Source organism: Lactuca virosa, chromosome 4 (assembly GCF_052849685.1).
Source record: "Lactuca virosa cultivar CGN04683 chromosome 4, Lactuca_virosa_CGN04683_v6, whole genome shotgun sequence".
NCBI lineage: Eukaryota > Viridiplantae > Streptophyta > Magnoliopsida > Asterales > Asteraceae > Lactuca > Lactuca virosa.
In genome coordinates this window covers 19,099,679-19,123,397 of record NC_136429.1, presented here as the reverse complement: position 1 = coordinate 19,123,397, position 23,719 = coordinate 19,099,679, and the positions used below count along the sequence as shown (strand labels likewise).

General features: G+C 30.7%; 2 long non-coding RNA genes across 11 annotated transcripts; both read right to left on the bottom strand.

Moving 5' to 3' along the window:
- Positions 1-2,193: 2,193 nt before the first annotated feature.
- LOC145169463 (uncharacterized) lies at positions 2,194-4,169 on the bottom strand. 7 transcript variants are annotated; one of them, XR_013742508.1, is made up of 4 exons: positions 3,716-4,169; positions 3,425-3,482; positions 3,163-3,240; positions 2,194-2,793 (listed from the first exon to the last, which is right to left on the bottom strand). It is a non-coding gene; the product is annotated as an uncharacterized LOC145169463 (long non-coding RNA). The 7 variants fall into 7 exon arrangements; XR_013742506.1 differs by having other exon boundaries at positions 3,687-4,168; XR_013742505.1 differs by having other exon boundaries at positions 3,425-4,169.
- Positions 4,170-4,798: 629 nt separating this feature from the next.
- On the bottom strand, positions 4,799-21,649 carry LOC145169462 (uncharacterized). Of its 4 annotated transcripts, none has more exons than XR_013742501.1 (8): positions 21,635-21,649; positions 14,079-14,339; positions 13,485-13,529; positions 7,137-7,187; positions 6,901-7,045; positions 6,049-6,169; positions 5,082-5,169; positions 4,799-5,007 (listed from the first exon to the last, which is right to left on the bottom strand). It is a non-coding gene; the product is annotated as an uncharacterized LOC145169462 (long non-coding RNA). The 4 variants fall into 4 exon arrangements; XR_013742503.1 differs by lacking the exon at positions 21,635-21,649 and adding an exon at positions 15,351-15,457 and having other exon boundaries at positions 6,049-6,229; XR_013742502.1 differs by lacking the exon at positions 21,635-21,649 and adding an exon at positions 15,351-15,450 and having other exon boundaries at positions 7,137-7,315.
- Between the last annotated feature and the right edge of the window lie 2,070 nt (positions 21,650-23,719).

Genomic DNA, 23,719 nt, shown 5'->3' with positions numbered 1-23,719 from the left:
TGCCTAGCACTGACTGATGTGGAGTTGGCTACTGCAAAGGGAATAGAAGTAAAAGTTCCAGTGGCTCCTTCGTTGACTCAGACTGAGTTAAAGAAATATGCTGATGGAGAAATATGTTTAAAGCCATTTTGAATAGTTTTTGCTGGAAAGGATAAAGCTGGAAAAGCGAAGCGGTTTTTGTTCCAAGCTAGCGAAGTGGAGAGATATTCTACATCTCAATATACGAACTTGATTGTTCGTATGAACCACTGCAAAAAGAACAATGAAGGAGACAAGAAGGAATTGAAGAAAATTATTTCTTGGTATACTGAGGTTCGAAGAGTTTTGCTGTACTCTATTACTCTACTTACAAACTGAAGACTTCAACTTTGATTACAAAGGGGGAGATTGTTAGGATCGAAATGTTGTAATAGTCGAAGTTTGTATTTAGGGTCTTCGAATATTTTTGTAATGTATTTTACTAGGGCATAATATTCGAAGCTTCATGTTTAGTCCTTAGTATATTTTTTGTACGCTTTTCTCTTCTATAAATAGGAGTGGTTACTAGTGTCTTAGTAATGAAGTCTTTACAGAATATTCATTGTACTCTGTAAAATTTGCAAAAGCGTAATAGAGCCAAACAGATCATATTTACATCGGTGTTCAAATCTTTCAATTCTACTTTGAATTTACACTCTAATTCGTTCAATACTTGATTCATTGTCTCATCAGAAACATGTCCTCCCAAAAAAACACACTATGAAAAATATCATTCAACATGAAAAATCCATATAATGTATGTTGTGTTTGTTTTTTTTTTTTAAATATAAATGTACGTTGTTGTTTCGGTTTTAATATAATTAAAAGTTTTATGTCGTGTTTATTTAAAAAAAACTAGGTGTAAGACTCATGTATTATATGGGTTCATTTAAAAGAAAATTAGTTATGAAATTCTAAATACTTGAGAAGTTTGAATTTATAACAAAAATTAGAAAAATATTGAATTATTAAAATTAAAGTTTTTTTTCTATTTTAAATTTAAACAAATAATTTAGATAAATAAATAAAGGAAACTAATGGGGTTTTTAATTTAGAAATTTAAAAATTTAAAAATTAGAAGGAAAGTCAATTAATGAAATTGATATGCATTTATTATTATATTTATTGGAATTAATACATTTAATTAATTATTATATGAATTTTAATAAAAATGAAAACAATCACGAAATGCGATGTGGAAAAAATTTAATTGAAAATAACCACAAAATGAAATGTGGCGAAATCAAGGAGAGCATGTCATGTGGCAAAAAGTTCTTTATTTATTAGGGAATATTTATTGGAATTAATACATTTAATTAATTATTATATGAATTTTAATAAAAATGAAAACAACCACAAAATGTCACGTGGAAAAATTTTAATTGAAAATAACCACAAAATGACATGTGACGAAATCAAGAAGAGCATGCCATGTGACAAAAAGTTCTTTATTTATTAGGGAGGATAACAAACTTTTAATGGTTAACCATAAAAATACTTTTCGTAATAGTTAAAACCAAAAAATGATTGACAACTTTATATTGAGTAAATTACATTTTCCGTCAATAAGTTTGGTTATTTTTGCAAGTTTGGTATTAAAAGTAATTTTTTTCTCTTAAACCAAAACAACTATCCATTCTTTTTTTAAATCCAACTATTTTGCCCTGAACCAAAATCGAAAATATACGGGTGGCATATTTGTAATTTTCTTTCATGTTAAATTTAAAATATTTTTAGTCTAATAAATTGAATGATTTATAATTATCTATGCTTTAAAACCCAAGTCGAAGCGGTCGGTCGAACCGTAAGCCGATGAAGAGACCAAGCCGATTATTTTTAGACAAAAGAATTGATGAAAACACAATAGAGTATTTTCAATCTAACTTTATTCATGTAAATTATTAATATCATATAATTCTATAGACGATAAGCTAATTTTTATAAATATTATTCAAAGAAAAAAAAAAGGTAAAAGAAAAAGTGATTACAACTATAGTGCCAAAATGTAAACCAAAATATATTCGTTTGAATCAAATCTTTGTTTAAAGTATAAAATCAGTGTATTCCTTTTGATAGTCTTAGCAAAAAAGTATATGGTTATTTCAAAGGCAACATGAATATAATAGACCTCACAACTATTTATTAAAATTAAAAACAATTAATAAAAGAAACACATGAAAAAATATTAACTTAAACATTAAAATACAAAATGTGATTACACTTATAAAACTGAATCATCTCTTTCAATTTTGACGACTTTGGTCAATGCCATGTATTAATTACTATGCATATAGTTTTCAGCTACAAAGATAACCAATTCGTATTCTTTTCACTCCCATGTCGTTTTTACTTTATAGGACTCATGCCTCCAGCTTTATACAAATCCCACCAAATAGAATTGAATTACTTTTAAATCCAAAGAACCAAAAATTATTTAAATTACTTTGAACTTTGCTATCAATCACTAAAACATTAGTTTGAACTTAGTTGTAAAACACTAATACTCAATGTCACTTTGAGACTAAAAGACAAACAAAGCTTATTTGAATAAACAAACAAAAACCTCAACTTTACCTTAGAATGTAAAACAAACAAAAGCTTTTAGAATCAAAACATGGGTTGCATTTGACTCAAAAGCAAAAGCCTTCAAAATTAAAAAGAAAAACCTCAACTTACCTCACATGATAACCTTTAGAAACAAAAATCAATTGAATAAAAACCTTTAAGAGTCTACATGCACACACTGTTAACAGCCATTTCAGTACATTTCAGTACCTGCAAACAAAAACCCGCAATCAAAAACTCACAGTTAAACACACAAACATATAATTAAATAGAGGGTTAAAGTAGAAACTTCTCAATTTCCTACAAAATAGTACAAAACAAAAATACGATGATTTTGCGTTAAATTTTGAAAAATAAAGTACGTTTATCCAATTCCATTCCCAAGAAACAACAAATACTTTCATTTACTTTCTTACTATAGCATTTTATTTCCAATGTTTTTTTAATAAATTTTACTTAATTCCCACCATTACCTTCTAGATCATGTAACTCAATCATTAATCATAAACTTGTTTCTTGTTTTTTTTCTTCTTCATATACAAATAAACTCAGTTTGTAACTGAGGAACAGGGGAGATACCTTCAAATAATATTTGAGCAACAAAGAAAGATGGAAAACATAAGCCCCCTTCATCAGATCAAGATCAAGACTGACTACCTTGAAACAGACATATCAAAAGCTTCAAAATCAAACATATTTGTAAGGGTTAAAGTAATTGAATAAATTACTGTAAATATGAACAAACGAATGATATGAAATCTAAACCAGTAGAAATTTCATCCGCATACGAAATTGCATAAGAACACAACTTTTAATGCTTAAAATGATAAATTAAGGGTACCTAGATGCACAAAAAAAAGCATGCAAATGTCCAGCATGTCGTTCAGAAAACCCTATGACTGACAAAATTAGACGCACACGGTTACAAAATATCAAAACAAGGTGTTTAAAGCATAGAAATCGTTTGAAATCGAAGAACCTGTTCAACATCTCTCTGCACAATCGTTGACAGTAGCAAAACGAAATAGAGGATATGTTTCGTAAACTAAAAACTCGTAATCGAACATTAATACTAATATTACAAAATTTCAAAATATGCGTACCGTGGCTTGTAGGCTTTAAGTTCACCTACCTTCTCCAATATCGAATACTCGGCTTCAATGACATATTGCAAAAAGGTGGATTGCAAAATTAGGGTGGGTGTGAAATGAGCAAGGACATCTCGTTTGAACGTGCTTGACAAGGTAGATGCCAATGCGGAAGGAGGCAGACGCATATCGTTTATCTGGACCGGCCGAGAAAGAGGGAGATAAGGGGTTTAGGGCTTTTTTTAGAGAGACACGGAGAGGATAGAGCAGCGATGGTGGTTCAGTGGTGGTGTGAGTGGTGGTGTGACAGGGGTAAACGATGTTGGTGATGGGTCTTAGGGCTTTACAATTGATGGAGTAAAACGGGAAATGATTCCAGCCAAGAAGAAGAGCCCCGATATAAGGGAGTATGAACCAGAATTGAATATTTTTGCCAGGATCTAAGGCTTCAAAGACGACTCGGGGATCAAAGGGCTGGGTCAAACGAATCCCAAGAAATAAGGAAGCCTATGCATTGTACTATTGTATTTCGGGGGTGTTTGGCTTATCTTTTGAGAGGCCAAAAATCCTTTTAGAAAAAGATAAATGATAAAAGATGTTTGGTAAAAGCACTTTTAAAAGCTACTTTTGAATTTTGGATATAAGGAAAATTAATTTGGCTTATCTTTTGAGAGAGCAAAAGTCCTTTTAGGAAAAGATAAATAGTAAAAGATGTTTGGTAAAAGCACTTTTAAAAGCTACTTTTGAATTTTGGATATAAGGAAAACCAACTTTTTGGAAAAGTCAGGAAAACCTGACTTTTTGCAACTTTTCCTAAAAGGACTTTTGGCCTTTCAAAAGAAAAGCCAAACGTCCCCTCAGTTTGAAAGTTTGTATACGGACTCAATCAAACGATAAAAGATTTTTGACTTTTCCAAATTGTTGACCAAATAAGATTTATATTTTTATAAATTGATTGTACAAATCGCTTTCTATTTTGTACCTTTTAAAATTCAGCATTTGAGGCTAAATGCTTATTAAGGTACTAGCCGTTTACCCGTGCTAAGCGTCGGACGGCAAAAAGTTTCTTTCGGAATATAGTTTTAATGTGATGATTAGTTTCCTTTAGACTATTTTGTGTCGAATAGTTTATTTCAACGCATAGTTTCTTGCTAGGTGCATAGTCATACAATACGACATAAGTTGAGTCTACATTTGGAATTTCATCTAATAGTTCATACTTGATTTTACAATATATAAATAACAACAATTTGCAATCATGTAGTTTTGTACATTTATAACATGTCCAATATATAAACTACACCAATCTGCAATCATGTTGCTTCATCTGCTAGCCCTGCATTAAACATGAAATGAGCATCTAAGATACATATTTGAAGAAACTGTAAAATAATAAGTTGTTGATTGTACCTTGTTAATCACATAAAACTTCTTTGTACACAACGTTTAATGTGTAGATTCCATCATTATCAAATGTTTTTTCCGGCTTTACTAATACCTTGGCAGGGGCAAAAAACGGTCACATTTGTTGCAATATTTTTTTTGGGAACACATAGTCACACAACAAACATAGTACTTTCGTTTCTAAAAAATGTTAAAATGATATTTTTTATAAAGTAGAATGCTATTTTCTGTATATTTTCAAAAGTTTTATTGGTAAATTTCATTTTTCTATAAAAGGACCAAAATGCCCTTTATCCAAAATAAAGACGAAAAATAACCTTTTCTGTTCTTTTTAACCCACCTTTTGCACATATCACATTTAATAACTTTTTTAATCAAATCGGGGCAAAACAGTCTTTAAAAATCTGTCAACAGCGATACAAACTTTCCCAAACAAAACATACTCACACTTTCAAAACATTGTACTTTTGTTTGTAAAAAATGTTAACAATCATATTTTTATAGAGTACAATGCTATTTTCTGGATATTTTCTAAAGTTTTATTGTGTCAACATCATTTTTCTATGAAAGAACCTATAATTATCGATATGCAGTAAATTAATAAACTTTTAAGATTTTCTTTTGACTTGGCCAATAAAAAATTAACAAATATCAGCAACATATATTCAAATTGCATATGAAGAAGTAAAAAAAAGAAGGAAAAGACGAAAATACTTTGGTAGTGAGATTGAAACCTATATTTCCGAGTCTAAAGTTAATTGTTCCATTTCAAGTTCAAAGTTCCAAAATTAGGTCGTTGACCTTAACGTATGACAAGACTGGAATAGACAGGACTGGACTTGACAAACTTTCTAGGCTACTCTTGATGATGAGAATGATAAGGACATTCATGTCATTTTTCACAAAATAGAGAAGGGCATAATGGTCAGATGGTGTTTTTGGAACATATAAAGTAGGTAAGAGTTTTAGATACCTTCAACTGCTTCCTCTGCTACTTTTGAATGTTGTTTGACCAAGTCTTCCTTGATACTGATATTTAGAAGAGCTGCTGATAGTTTCCGGGATAAAGTCTTGACACCACCCTCAAGTTCTTCCTGTGGTATTTCAGACTTTGATGTGACTTCGGGTGACAAGGAATTTTGATTTGAATATATCTTTTGAAGATTCAAAAACAGAAAAGTATAACATTTTAACCAACACTTGAAAAAGCAGAAAACAAGGAAGAAAAATATAACAAAACCAAGATATCATAATTGGTCTATTTCAACAAGATTTCTGAGGCATTAATTAATCTTGAATTGTCTAAGAACAAAGAATACACACATTATCTTATTTCTGTTGCAAAAATGAACACAATTTTGACTTTGAAAGTCAAACACGAACGTATTGCTTTCCAAATTCAAACTCGATTCGCAATTACAAACAGTTTTACATTCTTACTCAAATTGTTCAAATCTTCATCTTTTCTTGTATTCCGATGTAGTTATCTTAATTTCTAGTAAATTTTATAGTAATTTCGGATTTATATGTGATGTGTTTGACTGTAAAAGTTTAACTATAACATGAAGAGGAATCTTATTCTGATGATAGCTCAAGGAAGAAAAGCTACTTAATAGAATTAAGACCATATTTACCGGCCAATAACTATAGACTACTATCAAATCATAGGATGCATTGTTTGGGCAAAATCAGCATCGAGCAAGGAAAACATAGATGAGAAGAGTATGATAGTCAAATACTTCCTTCTCCGTTTTGGTATTACTTTGACTAAAATCGAAATCTTATTCACGTAAAGAACAAAGGGAGTAGAGAAAGAGGGGAGAACCTTGACGGCAGGAGTGACGGCTTGGCCAACAAGACCAGGTTTCGAGTATGAACACCAAGCTGACTGATTTGGTCCCATTCACTTCCGTGCTCCTTCGAAGATCATGTGGCGTACCATCCGAGGTTAGGTGGCGACGGTGGAGACGCTGAGAACAGTGAAGATGCACACACCTAAATTAGAAATTAAATGGAGAAGATGATGGTAAATTCCAAATATAGAGTAGAGGAATCTATTACCTGGATGAGAAAACGGAGAAGATGATGGCGATTTCCAGATCTGCTCAGCATCTAGTCAAGAAACAAAAAGACTCGTCAACACCGTTAAAGATGCATAGCATTGCTACCACATGGCGGTGGCCAGCATCGATGAGAGAGGGAGAGTAACGGATAAGAAAGAAATCAATTCAGAAATTACCCTGAAAGCACCAAATCAGTCATCAATTGTTAAACGTAAACCACTTTCAAGTAAATAGAGATGTAGAGAAAGAGAGAGAGAGATTCAAGAAACAGAAGGCGGTGATGGAAGTAACTCACTGTTCAAGAGAGAGAGAGAGAGAGAGAGAGAGAGAGAGAGAGAGAGAGAAAGAGAGGCGAGAGAGATCACTGCATCTTTGGTGGGGGAAGTCGGCAGCCGTGGATCTTAGGTGGGAGACGTTGGTGGAGATCACTGCATCTTTGGTGGAGACGATGAGAATTGGTTTGATGACGACTGTGTTTAGGAGATTAGGGTAAGATCTGTGTAGTGTGTAGTGTAATACGTATATGATCCGTGTAGTGTAATACGTATAAGATTGGTTATATGCTTAATATTATTGTACATGAGGTAATATATGTTGTACCTCTTAATTTTCAAGAAATGAGCAATATCCTTAATAATATAGTAAAGATAAATATATATATTCTTAAAACCAATTTCCCATGTTAAAGTCCATTTGAAAAAACCAAAAAATGTCTTTTAATAATTTTGTTTCAAAGTATTGGCTTCGTCCCCTAGATAAAATGTTCGTGTTCCGCCCCTGGGAATAATTGTGTTATTTTTGTTAAGAAATTGAGATAGCTGCTTTTTATAAGTCTTATAAGTCTTGTTGGTGGCTTCATTTTCAAACAATTTCGTAACTGAACATAAGTACCAAATCATAATCTAAATGAAGTATTTAACTATTCCGAGTTAATATAAGCAAACTCTAAATCAAATACTTACATAAAACCAAAACCATAATCTAAATGAAATGTTAAGATAAGAATTTATTTTTATTTACAAAATCCAAAATCCAAATCAAAGTATTCAAATGTTTATATAAAAAATAGAATCAAAATATTGATACGACTAGTTATATAAAAATTCCAATCAAGTATTAAACTATTAATACTTACATAAAGTAATAAGAATATTTACTTTACTTTTAATAACAAAATCGAAAATTGAAACTATAAATGTATAAAAACAAAGTATTCAAAATACTTATATAAAAATTGAAACTATATATGTATACAAAATTTGAAACTATATATGTATAAAAAAAAGTATTCAAAATACTTATATAAAAATTTACAATCAAGTAAACTATATATCGAAAACAAAGTATTCAAATACCTAAATGAAAACAAAATCATAATCAAAATCAAATGTGAAGAATAAAAATATAGTTTTATTAACAAAATCTGAAATTCAAATTAAAGTATTTAACTCTAAATACTTATATAAAAAGAATCTAATATAAAAAATCCAATAAATATTTAAAATAAATATTAAGTCTTAATACTTACATAAGAAAAAAATATTGTCAAATCAAAGTATTAAATTATAAACATTCATAATACATATATAAAAAATCAAAATCAAAATCAAATTATCTATTACTAGTTATATAAACAAAATCTAAGTCTAATACTTACATAAAAACAAAATCAACGAGAATAAGAATATAATACTTAAATAAAATCAAGTACTCAACTATTAATACTTAAATAAAAAAAACAAAAATCAAATAAAATCAGGAATGAAAATAAAACAAATACTTCATAATAATAAAAAATCAAATGTGAATAAATATAAATATTTAACTCTAATACTTATATAAAAAAATCAACTTATATAAAAAAATCCAATAAATATTACATAAAAAAATCCAAAATAATTAATACTTACATAAGAAAATAATAATGTAAATCATGTAAGTATTTAAAATTAAATAAAACTATAAGAAAATAATAATGTAAGTATTTAAAATTAAATAAAAGTTTACTTATTGTATAATTTTATTATCTAATATCTATTTATGTTTTACGAGATTTTTTATTGATACACATTAAAATAATTAGATGTCTGCATATTTTGCATATTTTATCGATACACATTAAATACAATCATTTTCGTTTTGAAGATTAAATGATTAACTAAACGATTTAATACATGGGACCAAATATAATTATATAACGCTTCGCTACGATAGATTCCGACCCCACCATGGAGACCGATCGGCTTCCCTTAAGAAGAAGTAGTTGGTTCGTAAGAGAAAGCAATGGCAGCAGCATCATTTTGAGCATCTTTTGATGTTTTGAACATGGATGTAGAAGCATAGGTGTAGCCATGTCAATTGACATTAACTGAAGCTTTAAAACGGGGGTCGTGGTCTTGGCTCATCTTTCTACAATAGTAAATAGGGTATGACCATCCTTTTTTTTTTGGCATAACTCGTTCAACTTAGGTTTGTTAGTTTTTGATAGTTTTTGTTGATGCGGAGTACCAAAATGGTCCAAATCACATTTTCGAAAAAAAAAATATATTTACAGTTCAAAAAATAAAACAAAGACTAATAATGTAATTTTGACTAATGAATGTAATTTTGACAATAAAAGGACATACCATTTGTGAGGTTAAAGAAAGCGACTCCAGCAGCATCATTTTCAGCTTCTTTAGAAGTTTTGAATATCGAATTCGAATGATAAGTAAAATTATTAACCACAACTAAACCTTGGAAACGCGGGTTATGAGCTACACCATACCTCAAACAATAATACCGGCGATATGACAAATTATGTTGTTGGCATAGTTCATTTAGTCTGTATTTGTCCATTGATTGTTTGTCGTTGTGACGAAGAGAATATGAGGAAGAGAGTATAATGATGGAAAATGGGTGTTGTTGTTCACCCCTCCCATCTTTTCTCTCTTCCTCATATTCTCTTAGTCATAACGACAAACAGTCAATGGACAAATGCAGGCTAAATGAACTATGTCAGCAACATAATTTGTCATATCCTCGGTATAATTGCTTGAAGTATGGTGTAGCTTATAACCCCCGTTTCCAAGGTTTAATTGTGGTTAATAATTTTATTTATCGTTCGAATTCGATATTCAAAACTTCTAAAGAAGCTGAAAATGATGTTGTTGGAGTCGCTTTCTTTAACCTCAGAAATGGTATGTCCTTTTATTGTCAAAATTACATTCATTAGTCAAAATTACATTCATTAGTCAAAATTACATTATTAGTCTTTGTTTTATTTTTCGAACTTTAAATAATTTATTTTTCGAAAATGTGATTTAGATTATTCTGGTACTCCGCATCAACAAAAACTATCAAAAACCAACAAAATCTAAGTTGAACGAGTTATGCCAAAAAAAAGGAGGGTCATACCCTATTTACTCATGTAGAAAGATGGGCCAAGACCACGACCCCCGTTTTAAAGCTTCAATTAATGTCAATGGCTACACCTATGCTTTTACATCCATATTCAAAACATCAAAAGATGCTCAAAATGATGCTGCTGCCATTGCTCTCTCTTACCAACCAACTACTTCTTCCTAAGGGAAGCCGATCGGTCTCCATGGTGGGGTTGGAATCTATAGTAGTGTGGCGTAGTAGCACAGCGTTATATAATTATATTTGGTCTCATGTATTGATCGGTTAGTTAATCATTTACTCTTTAGAACGAAAATGGTTGCTTTATATTATTTTTTATTCGGGAATTACACGAAATATGCAAAATATACAGACATCTAATTATTTTAATGTGTATCAATAAAAAATCTCGTAAAATATAAATAGATATTAGATAATAAATTATACAATAAGTAAACTTTTATTTAATTTTAAATACTTAAATGATTTTACATTATTATTTTCTTATAGTTTTATTAAATTATAAATACTTACATGATTTACATTATTATTTTCTTATGTAAGTATTAATTATTTTGGATTTTGTTTATGTAATATTTATGGGATTTTTTTTTATATAAGCTGATTTTTTATATAAGTATTAGAGCTAAATACTTTAATTTGAATTTTAGATTTTTGGATTTTAGATTTTGTTAATTAGACTATATTTATATCATTTTATTCACATTTGATTTTTTTATTATGAAGTATTTGTTTTGTTTCCATTCATAATTTTATTTGATTTTTGTTTTTTTATTTAAGTATTATATTCTTATTCTCGTTGATTTTGTTTTTATGTAAGTATTAGACTTAGATTTTGTTTATATAACTAGTAATAGATCATTGGATTTTTATTTTATTTTTTATATATGTATTATGAATGTTTATAATTTAATACTTTGATTTGACAATATTTTCATCTTATGTAAGTATTAAGACTTAATATTTATTTTGAATATTTATAGGATTTTTTTATATTAGATTTTTTTATATAAGTATTTATAGTTAAATACTTTAATTTGGACAAATTTCATCTTATGTAAGTATTAGACTTAGATTTTGTTTATATAACTAGTAATAGATCATTGGATTTTTATTTTTATTATATATATATATATATATATATATATATATATATATATATATATATATAAATGTTTATAATTTAATACTTTGATTTGACAATATTTTCATCTTATGTAAGTATTAAGACTTAATATTTATTTTGAATATTTATTGGATTTTTTTATATTAGATTTTTTTACATAAGTATTTAGAGTTAAATACTTTAATTTGGACTTAGATTTCATCTTATGTAAGTATTAGACTTAGATTTTGTTTATATAACTAATAATATATATATATATATATATATATATATATATATATATATATATATTATGAATGTTTATAATTTAATACTTTGATTTGACAATATTTTCATCTTATGTAAGTATTAAGACTTAATATTTATTTTGAGTATTTATTGGATCTTTTATATTAGATTTTTTTATATAAGTATTTAGAGTTAAATACTTTAATTTGGATTTCAGATTTTGTTAATAAAACTACATTTTTATTCTTTACATTTGATTTTGATTATGATTTTATTTTCATTTAGGTATTTGAATACTTTGTTTTCGATTTTTATTTGCCATTATTAATAGTTTTATTTAAGTATTAACAGTTTACTTGATTGTAAATTTTTATATAAGTATTTTGAATACTTTTTTTTATACATATATAGTTTCAATTTTCGATTTTGTTATTAAAAGTATATATTCTTATTACTTTATGTAAGTATTAATAGTTTAATACTGGATTGAAATTTTTATATAAGTAGTCGTATCAATACTTTGATTCTTTTTGTTATATAAACATTTGAATACTTTGATTTGGATTTTAGATTTTGTAAATAAAAATAAATTCTTATTCTTAACATTTCATTTAGATTATGGTTTTGGTTTTATGTAAGTATTTGATTTAGAGTTTGCTTATATAACTCGGAATAGTTAAATACTTCATTTGGATTATGATTTGGTACTTATGTTCAGTTACAAAATTGTTTGAAAATGAAGCCGCCAACAAGACTTATAAAAAGCAGTTGTCTCTATTTCTTAACAAAAATTGGCGAACATGCAAGCACTTGTTAGTTAGTATGAAGGAAGAGAATTGTTGTTGGGATCTCCGTTCATATCAAAGTTATTGAAATTAATTATTTATTATTTTCTAAATAATTTACTTATATATATAAGGACAAGAAGCTTATGTTTTTTTTATAAATTTTATTAACAAATCCAAAATATAATGAAATACTCAAATAAAAATATTTATATAAAATAACACAAGTATTCCCAGGGGCGGAGGAACATTTTATCTAAGGGGCCGAAGCCAATACTTTGAAACAAAATTATTAAAAGACATTTTTTTTATTTTTTCAAATAGACTTTAACATGGTAAATTGGTTTTTCATATATAACAATGAAGTTATATGCAACTATGTGTGTTGTGCTTTATGTATCGTGTATGTGCGTGTTATGTGTTGGAGATAAAAAAAATTAAATGCAAAATAAATGAAAATTTTTGAAAATTTTTTTTAAATATTATTTTCGTCATTTTTTTATCCAAATAATAATAATAATAATAATATTAATAATAATAATAATAAATTACCGTTTTTTTCAAAATATACGTGAAATATTCTAATAGAATATTATACTGTACATGTTATCTTCTAAACAAGTGTTTGTATGATGTTAAGAAACAGAATTTTTTTTCCAGGTTTTAAGCATTACACCAAAAACATACATAGTTGCATATAACTTCATTGTTTTACTGACCGAATTTGGTCCTTCTATTGCAAAAAATTTGTTCAGAAGAACTTTAATTTTTACTAAAACAAACCATAAGAAGAAATAATCTTTACCCGATGTGGCTACAACCATTTCCCTTTTGCTTGTCCTCAGTGCATCTGTAAATTGACGAAAAAAAGAAGCAATTTATCATCTAACAGATAAAGAATCAAAAGATGTACTTCCTCCGTCTCGTTTATGGAAAACTGAACTTCCAATTGTTTTTAGAAAACTGTTTTACTACTTATCAAGCACAACACAAGAGAATCTTTATGACCCGAATTAGCAATTAGGTCATTGTTGCTTAAACCCTTTTTTAAAATCTTCAAAATGTTACAACATAAAGCAGTCGTCTTCGGAAGAACCATAACAATAATCACTGGAAAAAGTGGAAACCGAAAGTTATGCCCACCATCATACGTACTCCCTCTTTTAGCAATTAGAATTGTTTTGACAAATGGGGTAAGGTTGTGTCATTTCTCATTTTTCTAGAAATAAAGAAATTAACTCACAATGAAAGCAACATGTACACTTGATTCGACGAACTTTAAAGAGTTAACATCGTAATTAGGATACGGCGGAAGTAAAACGAAGCAAAACATTTAGGGGGGAATTTTCGGAAAAGAAAAAAGTAAAAGAGAAAGATGAAGTGGATTTGAGTTACTGACCTTTGGGTGATGTCTTCTTCTTGAAGATGTTCATGGCGAGGGGTGAGCAGATCTGGAACAGATGAACTGGGGTTACTCAGCTTCAGGTGCCGGCGGCGTGGGGTTGCCTTTTACAGGATTGGCCATATAGTCGTTATACTTGGGTATATTACTATAATACCCCCATGCTTTCCTGTTCCCAACTCAAACTCTTTTACCCTTTTCTTTGGGATTTGGGAGTTGTGATGACAAAGCCCCTTTCCTATTTTAATAAATTATTCGCTAAAAGATAAACTTTGTTAGTGAGCCTATTAATTATTTATTTGTTTTTATATGCGAAAATATATAATTTTGTGATTACGTAAGGGATATATACTCATGTGCTTTGTAGAAAGTTTATATCTAAAATAATTTGTTTTTTGTTTGTCAATATATATAAGAAAATTTATATGTTTTTTTTTACAATCCTGTATATATGATGCAAATATATACCATTTGGAATGAACATATATCTAAATCAAGATGGAAATATATCATATGAACATACATTTCTATTTCTTTTTTTTTTGGAAATGTTCAATATATATATATATATATATATATATATATATATATATATATATATATATATATATATATATATATATAATTCACTTAGTAAGAAATAAAGATTATAAACACTATTAAGATGTGATATTAACAATAATAATAATTATTATTATTATTATTTTGCAAATGGAAGACAAGTATAAGTCTAATAGTACGATACAAGCTTTTATTGACGTGTGTTGTGTATCATGTATGTGTATTATGTATCGTGTTATGTGTTGTGTTTTATGTATCGTGTGTGTATGTGTTTTATATAATGTGTAAAATTTGTACTTGGTACTTTCCTTAAGTTGGTTTTTTAATATTAATATAATTTTACTCTTGTTCCCTATATTTTTTTTTGTATAATCTCTATTAAATACATTTCCCCACCAGAAAATGACTTTATAATAAGCTCACTTTGGGCCTTCGTATGTCCAATATGTGCGTCACTTAGTAAGAAATAAAGATTATAAACACTATTAAGATGAGATATGAACAAATATTATTATAATCAATATTTTTGTTAAACAAACTTTATTTTATCTTACAGTATATTTTACAATAAATTTATAAATGAGAATTAAAATATCATAGAAACATATGGGAACCTCGAACTAAAATTCCATGATATTAAAGGACTTAAGGTTTTCCCATTCGGGAAATCCCTTAAAAACTAAAATTAAATAAAGGAAAGAAACTTACATCCAAACTTGGATATCTTACAACGTTTATACAACAAAATAGAAGAAGAGCTTCAAGAACTTTTAAGTGAATGGGTTGAAAGAGTGAGAGGGAGGGGTTTTTTGCTTCTTGGTAGTTGTGTCTAACTTCTAAACAAATGCTTATTTATATAGGGAATTTGAAAGGGAAAATATTACCGAAACTACTGAAAAATGCACAAGTGTCCTTCATAAAGTTGTCTCCATAAATTTAGATGGTGGAAATTTGTGGTTGAGGTCTTTTCCATCAATGCTTCATAATGGAAGTTGTCGTCTTCTTTGAAATGAAATTTTGTAATAGTAAATGATTTGTCTATCATTGTTGACTAAAATTATCGTTTTTTATCTTTAAAAAATCTTTAATAGTAGTTTTTTTTAATCTTCTAGAGAATCTTCAATAGTAAAAAATCTTCAAGTGTCGAGATTGTGTCTGGCAATCGAATCAAAAGAAAATGCACCATCTGATTGATTGTTGTCTTCATCCGGACCAAATTGATTTTCTGAATTATTGCTTCCACTTTCTTCGCTAGATACATTATCAATTGGACATGACAAATAAGCTGGCATAGGAGTGTTTTTTCTTTGTTCCTCTTCAACAATAGTTTTTTCTTAATTGTCATCTAAATATGGAATTATAGTCTTCAATATTTCTTGAATCGTTTTATTAACTGCTTCTTGAAGAGTTTTTTCATCGAATCTTTTCTTTTTTGGATTTTTTCTAGAGGAAGAGGCTTCATAATATTTTTTATGGTCTTCTATTTGGTTTGTAATATTTTGGAGGCTTTCTTAAGAATAATTTGGATTTTGGGCATCTTTAAAAATACAAGAATGTGGGTTTTCTGGGATTAGGGTAAAAGTGGGAAATTCTGGATTATTTGGACTGGGTGAAGGGCTATATCTGACTAAGAAATATTTGTGTTTTCCTGGTTCTCCAAGTGAATCCCAAATTTCTATTGTTTGTTTATTTTTATTTGTAGAGGAAAATGGAGTCCCCTGTGTCTCCTTATTTTTGTTTGTAGAGGAATCAGGAGTCCTCTGTGTCTCCTGAGATTTTAGCAATCCCATAGCTATCACCGGATTTGATAAGTCTTTACTAGTTGTCGGACTCACTAGACTAGCTAGTAACTTCTCTGGCTTACTAGTACCTTCTGTATCACTCATTGGGGAGTGAGTACCCATCTTACTCTTCTTTTCGGGATCAAAAGAGGAACCGATAGAAATATTTATTACTTCTGTTTGTTGAGAATGCAAACTTTTTTTGTAAATTGTTAATTCTATTAATTAGATCTTGTTTTTTGTTTCTACGCTTGTAGATTTCTTCGTTTAAAAGTTTGTAATTATTTTTCATGGTTTCACAGTGATCACAAAACAAAATATGACTTGAATCGTTGGTTACTGAATAACTAACTGGAGGTTCTACATAATGCCTAAGAGAGTCTGATATATAAAAATTCATGCCTAAATGCATTCTTGCTATTATTAAAGCATGTTGATAATCATTAAATCCTTTATATAATGGATCAATAAACCCTTATATGGCTTCAACGACTTCTATCTATGTGTGGAAGAAACATGTCTTCTTACCCTTCAAAACAACATAAAACTTAAAACGATTGTGAGTCTGGTTAAAATGTTCTGATAAAGCATTTAAACATGCAATAAAATATTTTCTGTCTTTAGGATCCCGTCCATAAGCTATCCGTAAATTATCTAATAAGCATTTTTCTTCTTTACTAAGAGATACATGTGGTAAAGCTTTAAAAGAAATATTACTATTTGGAAAAACTTGTAAAGTCTGATTACCAAATCTAATATTATCATAATAGTATTTGTTTGAAGATTGTATTGGTCTTGCTCCAAAAGAATTTACTGGTGGAATTCCTTCTGGCCTTACCATACCACAAAATGGTGGATGACCTCGAGGATTACCTGAATTGGACCGAGACATCTGAGATGGAAAAAACATAATTAATTTTTATAAATTTATTTTCTAATAATCTACTTAAAATATAAATTGCCTTATTATCTTTTCCTTTAATGTGTTCTATATTAATAGTTAATCCAGTGTTGTTTATTCGATTTAAGAAATTTATCCATCTTCTTCTACTACTTCTTTTACTATCTCCATTTATTTTATTGTAAAAAGAAACAATAGCTTCACATCAGTTCTAAGATTTATTTCTTTTTTAGAAATGATAAATAATTCAAAAATGTCTAACGCATAATTGATGGCAAGTAGTTCTACCTCTATGCTACTTATATTACCTTTTTCTTTAAATTTACTACTATTATATCTACAAATTCTTTCCAAACTTTTTTTTCACTAAATTTGCTTGGTTTACAACAAAGAATTGCTCCCCAACCTTGACTACATCCATCTGTTTCTGTTATCAAATAATTTGTATCTAATGGAAGTGCTAATTCTGGGAGGTTTTTAATTTTTTCTTTTAATATTTGTACTAATTTTATATCTTATTGATTAAAATATCTTTGACATGTAATAGATGTTTTAGAATATAAAGATCCAACGATTTTTCCTAAATCTTTAATAAATGGTCTAACATAATTTATTAAACCCAAAAACTTTTGTAAGGATTTTAAATCTTCTAACTTATTAGAAAATCTAGAGCCTTTTGGGTTATATGAGGTTGTAATTTTATTTTTCCTTCTCCTATGTTAACTCCTAGGAAATCAATATAGTTTTTAAAAAGTTGCATCTTCTTTTTACTTATGATCAAACCATGTTAACTCCTATGGTAACGCCCCGATTCTCAGGTATTGATTTTGATAAGATTTTCTTGATTTCAAGGTCTACTCGACGAGTTGGTTGCCCTAATCGTCGAGTAGCAGCGGGTTGGTCCACATGTTTTAGTGACCTACTCGCCGAGTCCAAGAAGGGACTCGACGAGTAGGAGCTGGCAGATGAAACCCTAAGTTCCGGGGTTATGCACCCTATTTAAAGGATCATTGGCCTCCCCATCCTCCCCTTTACAGCTTATTGACATCCTTAAACCCTAAATCGTTTGTGTGTGTTTCTTTGGTGTGTTAAAGCTTGGAAGAGGGATCTTGGTGAGGAAACTCTTGGGAAAAACAAGTAAATTGAAGCAAGGAACTCATGGGGAAGAAAAGGTCTACTTCAGTTAACACTCTCTTGAAGGTATTAGGCTGTTTCCTTGGCTCATTTCATCTTTAATCTATTTTGGGGTGGGTGTTAGGAAAGGTTTATTGTGTTTAAGCCAGGATCTGAAGTTGTAACTTCAGATCTGGACTCTCTTTGGCCTCTAGATCCATAAAGTTATCAGCTTTGACAAGTATGAGCCTTCCCTCAAGTGTGAGACTTCTTTACAAGCTTGGTGTTGTCATTTTAAGACTTTAGAGCTTTTCATGCACGTAAAGTTTGCAACTTTACGTGATAAACATGCCTTGGGAAGCTGGATCTACAATTTGGAGCCCTTGCATGGCTTAAAAAGACTCTGTATGGATAAAGGACTGAAGAGACTCGGTGAGTCTCATGGAAGACTCGGCGAGTCCGATGAAGATTGTCGTGGGCTCGGCGAGTCATATGAGTGACTCGGCGAGTCGGATATGGTTTTCCCAACCTTTGGACACGTATGGACTTGGCGAGTGGCAGGAGGAACTCGTCGAGCTGGCCAAAGAGGTTACGACCGCAAACCGTAGGAACTCGACGAGTCACTCTAATGACTCGGCGAGTTGACTAGTTATGCTAGGAACTCGGCGAGTATCTAAGGGTACTCGACGAGTTGAGGTCAACATGGATTGTTGACCTTGACCGTTGACTTTGACTTTGACCAAGGGTTGACCAGTGGACTTCTGGGGGCATTTTGGGAAATGAGAAATTTATGAACATGGTTTGATGGTGACTATAGGTGGTGGAGTTCGTGTCGGTGATCTGAGAGGTTGAGCTATCTTTCGAGGTGACGGTTGAGAGGTGAGTTGTCATCATTATACTCAAGGGTCTAAGGCACCAAGGTCGGCCCTTTGGATTGTTATCTGGTTATGTTATGTTAGTATGGTCTGTTAGATCGGTATCCTAGATGGTAATATAATATTATATGGTATGTGGTATGATTTGTTAGATCGGGATCCAGGTATATAGGATGGTATTAGGTGCTATGTAGTATGATATGTTAGATCAATATTGTCTATAGACTGTTATGTGATTATCTGTTATATGTGCACATGTTTGTTTGGTGGTTGAGGCTTATCTGCTTTGTGTGGAGGCCAATAGACCTGGGCATTCCAACATGTTGGTTGTGGGCCATGATTATTCCATACCGAGGATGATCGGACTCATAGTATGTGGGCATTCCAACCTGTTGGTTGTGGGCCTGGGGTATTCCAACCTGATGGTTGACTGGACCCATAGTATGTTGTTTATGATTCTCTTTGTATTAATGTGAGTATGGGTATTTTGGGGGAACTCACTAAGCTTTCGGGCTTACAGTTTCAGTTTATTGTTTCAGGTACATCAGGGGATCGCGGCAAGGCGAAGGCATGATCGTACAGCTCCTCATGTTTTGTTTATGATTCTGGGAAAACTCTGATATTATACATTTGAAAACAAGGATGTAATGATTTTAATGGGTTGAAATGTTTTTTTAGTTCAAATTTGGCATGATTTTATGGGTGTTACATAATTAGTCTTATATATATAGAGACACCAACAACAAACCCTCTACGCCACCTATCCGCCACCCCTAATCGTCTTTTAACTTGTTTCACTTTTCTTTGTCCATCAAAGGAAACAATCTCAACGACATGATTTGAGCTTCAATTGGAAGTTGTTTGGAGGTAACTTCCAGAACAACCTGTATAGAGAAATTTTCGAGGATTCCGAGCTTGCTAAAATTAAGCATCCTCAACATATCCTAGAACAAACTAATCACTGATATCTCGTCCAAAATTAGGTCAAAACTTGTATCTCTTCCCATCTTCTTCAACCATCATATTAAAATAGTGTGGATACTTTTCTCACATAGTCTCTAAAATCTTCAGGAATCCCAATAACAATTTTGTAACGAGGATCTTCTCTTCTTCCAGAAATGTCTCCATGAAATTTTTAAATCTAAACAAGATTTTAACTATGGTATTAAAATAAGTTGGACCAAAAATGAAAATTTCAACAATTAAAATATATCATATGGGTTGTCGAAGTGAAAATTTTCGCTTAAAGATGAAATTTGTATATTGAACCTAACTACGTGGATGATTTTTGAAATTTACGCTTGATGATATTCGCGTATTTATTACTTAAGTACGGTTTTCTTAAATGTTGAAACACAATGTTATCATTTCTTTCAAATGACAAAACAAGCTATCATTCATTTGGAATGAGTTAACAAACTACTTTATCCTAACTTATATACATGGGTAGAACTATTTTCTTATTTACTCATTCAAGATTCAAGACACCCACGATGAGCTTGCTTTTCATAATGTTTTACCTTGTAATCATAGCAAATGCATTTTCTGATATATCTCAAGTAGGTAACATAACATCCAATCTAGATTGTTATTTCGTGAAAGAATGGACTGTGCGTATACACAACCAGCTTACGGATCCAATCAATGTTCATGTAAAGTCAAAAAACAATGATCTAGGAAATAATAGAATTGAACCTGATGGAGGCAAAAGTTGGAGCTTTTGCATGAATGTCGGTAAGACAACTCTCTTTTATGGTAAGTTTATTTGGAAATCAAATACTGCGGCCTTTACTGTTTTTGATAAAAGCTTATCCGGGAAATATTGCCCCAAGGCCTCATCAACACAGAGTTCAGGATTTTGTGAATGGAAGGTCAAAGAGGATGGATTCTACTTGCTCGGGGATAGAGAAAATAATAACCCACCAAGAATACATGTTTGGAATTGAGCGATGGATTCTCTGTTTGTTTGCCTATATATTAAATATACTAAATAATCATGACGAGTTTGTCTTATAATTATATTTGGATATCGCTATTTTATTACTTCTAGATATTTGGTTATGATATATATATATATATATATATATATATATATATATATATATATATATATATATATATATATATAGAGAGAGAGAGAGAGAGAGAGAGGGAGGAAGGTGATGGGTTTTATACATAAGAACAATCCTATGTGGTCATACAAACCCTAATGCTTGGATGTAGGTTTCTCTATTGTACATGCAATGAATCCAAGACTTGCAAACCCTAATCTAGCATACATAATTTCGAAATTAACATATAACATCAAATCTAGATGTTTACCTCTTCAATGGAAGCTTGAATCTTCTTTCTTGGAGCTTAGAGTCACAATTGTAACTCCTCTAATGGCTTACAAACACCACAAGCAAGAAGGCAACTATGAGAGAGGAGGGAGAATGCTTAATTTCGGCCTAGGGTTTCTCTTGGGAAGCAAGTAGTTGAAAATTGAAGGCTAAGTGTCTTATTTATACTGTAGGTTGCTAGGGTTTCAGTCTAAATCCTAATGGACAGCTTAGTCACCAAGCAGCCCAAGGAACCTTCTGGAATAGGGCCTTGGACGAAAATATGATGATCCTTCATCATAATTTCGTTCCCCCTTAGTCCATTAGGTTTCCCAGCCCAAAACTCAACTATCATACATTTGACAGTTTATGCCCCTTTATTTAATTAACTCTTTTAGTCACCAAATTAATTCCTAATTAATTTATGACTAATACTAACTAAATAAATATGATTTCTCCTTTAATATATTATTCTTATAATATATTAATAAATCATATTATCCTTTCTCTCTCTCACATCAAATTACTTTGTCAAGTTGCTTTGGTGAAGGCAACCCAAAAGGACCATGCACAACCAGGTCAAGTACATACCAAATATAGTTATGGGCTTAGACACTAATCCAACAGTCTCCCACTTGGATAAGTCTAGTAACTATATCTCACATATGTCTTCAGGATCCGATTAGCAATCGTAGCTCTTATACGTTGTTGTCAACTCTGATCAAAATCTTGTCCTTCAGATAAGGGACCGTATAAATCCTCTGTTCTAGATATCATGCTTACAATACTTATTGTTCACCACTTTGTTTCTCGATCTCTGATTCGTTCGACATAAAACTTAGTTGAACACATCAACTTTGTTCTGACCGGGCCCGACACATAAGTCAAACCAAATCATCAAGTGGCCAGATATCGCTTTTATCCTCTTAGAATAAAAGGAACAGAAAAACTTCGACTTATATGCTTTTATCATTCAATAGTTAAGTCACACACAATAATGCGTTTTATAACATCAAATTACTGATGCGTTTTCGCATTATCAATGTATAATCAACTAGCAAACAATAACCATATCTCTAGGTTTAAAGATTATATGATTTTATCATCTTGCGATCATTCATGATACCTTTCATGAAGTGATACTATCAAGTGCGGGTTTATTCCAATGCTCAAATCATATTTCATAAGCACTCATAAACTTTGTAGCAAACCTTTGCTATGTCTAAAATCTTTTAGACAATCTACAAACAAATTCATGACAATCTTCTTTCATATCTACTTCCAACATATGAGCGATTGTGGACCGTTCGAATAATCTTATTATTCAGGAAGTCAAAACATGCAAAATCGAAACAATAGATAAATAATGAACACAAGATAGTAACCTTTCTTACAAATAACACACCTTTATTTAATCATCAAATGTTGAATACAAAAAAATTATCCATTACAAGTTTCCTACCTATCTAATCTAAACTAATATCGTCCTTTAGCCCAACGCTCCTAGCGTGCTGCAAATGCTTGACCCTACTCAGTCCCTTCGTAAGGGGATCTGCTGGGTTATCTTCCGACGATACCCTCTTCACAACGAGGAGTCCCTCTTCTACCCGATGTCTAATAAAATGGTATTTTCTGTCGATATGTCGAAATCTGTCATGATCTCTTGGTTCCTTGGTTAATGCAACTGCTCCTTCATTATCACAAAAAATTTCCATGGGCTCCTTTATAGATGGCACAACTCCAAGGTCTCCAATGAAGTTCTTCAACCATATAGCCTCCTTTGACGCCTCGCTTGCCGCAATATACTCTGATTCGCACTTTGAATCAGCTACAGTCTCTTGCTTGGAACTTTTCCAAGTCACTGCTCCTCCGTTCAGGGTAAAGACCCAGCCCGACTGCGATCGGTAATTATCCCGATCCGTCTGAAAACTAGAGTCATTATACCCTCGTACCCTTAAGTCATCACTCCCACCGAGGACTAGAAACCATTCCTTGGTCCTTCGTAGGTACTTAAGAATATTCTTGACCGCAATCCAATGTGCTCTACCAGGGTTACCTTGATATCTGCTGACCATGCTCAAAGCGA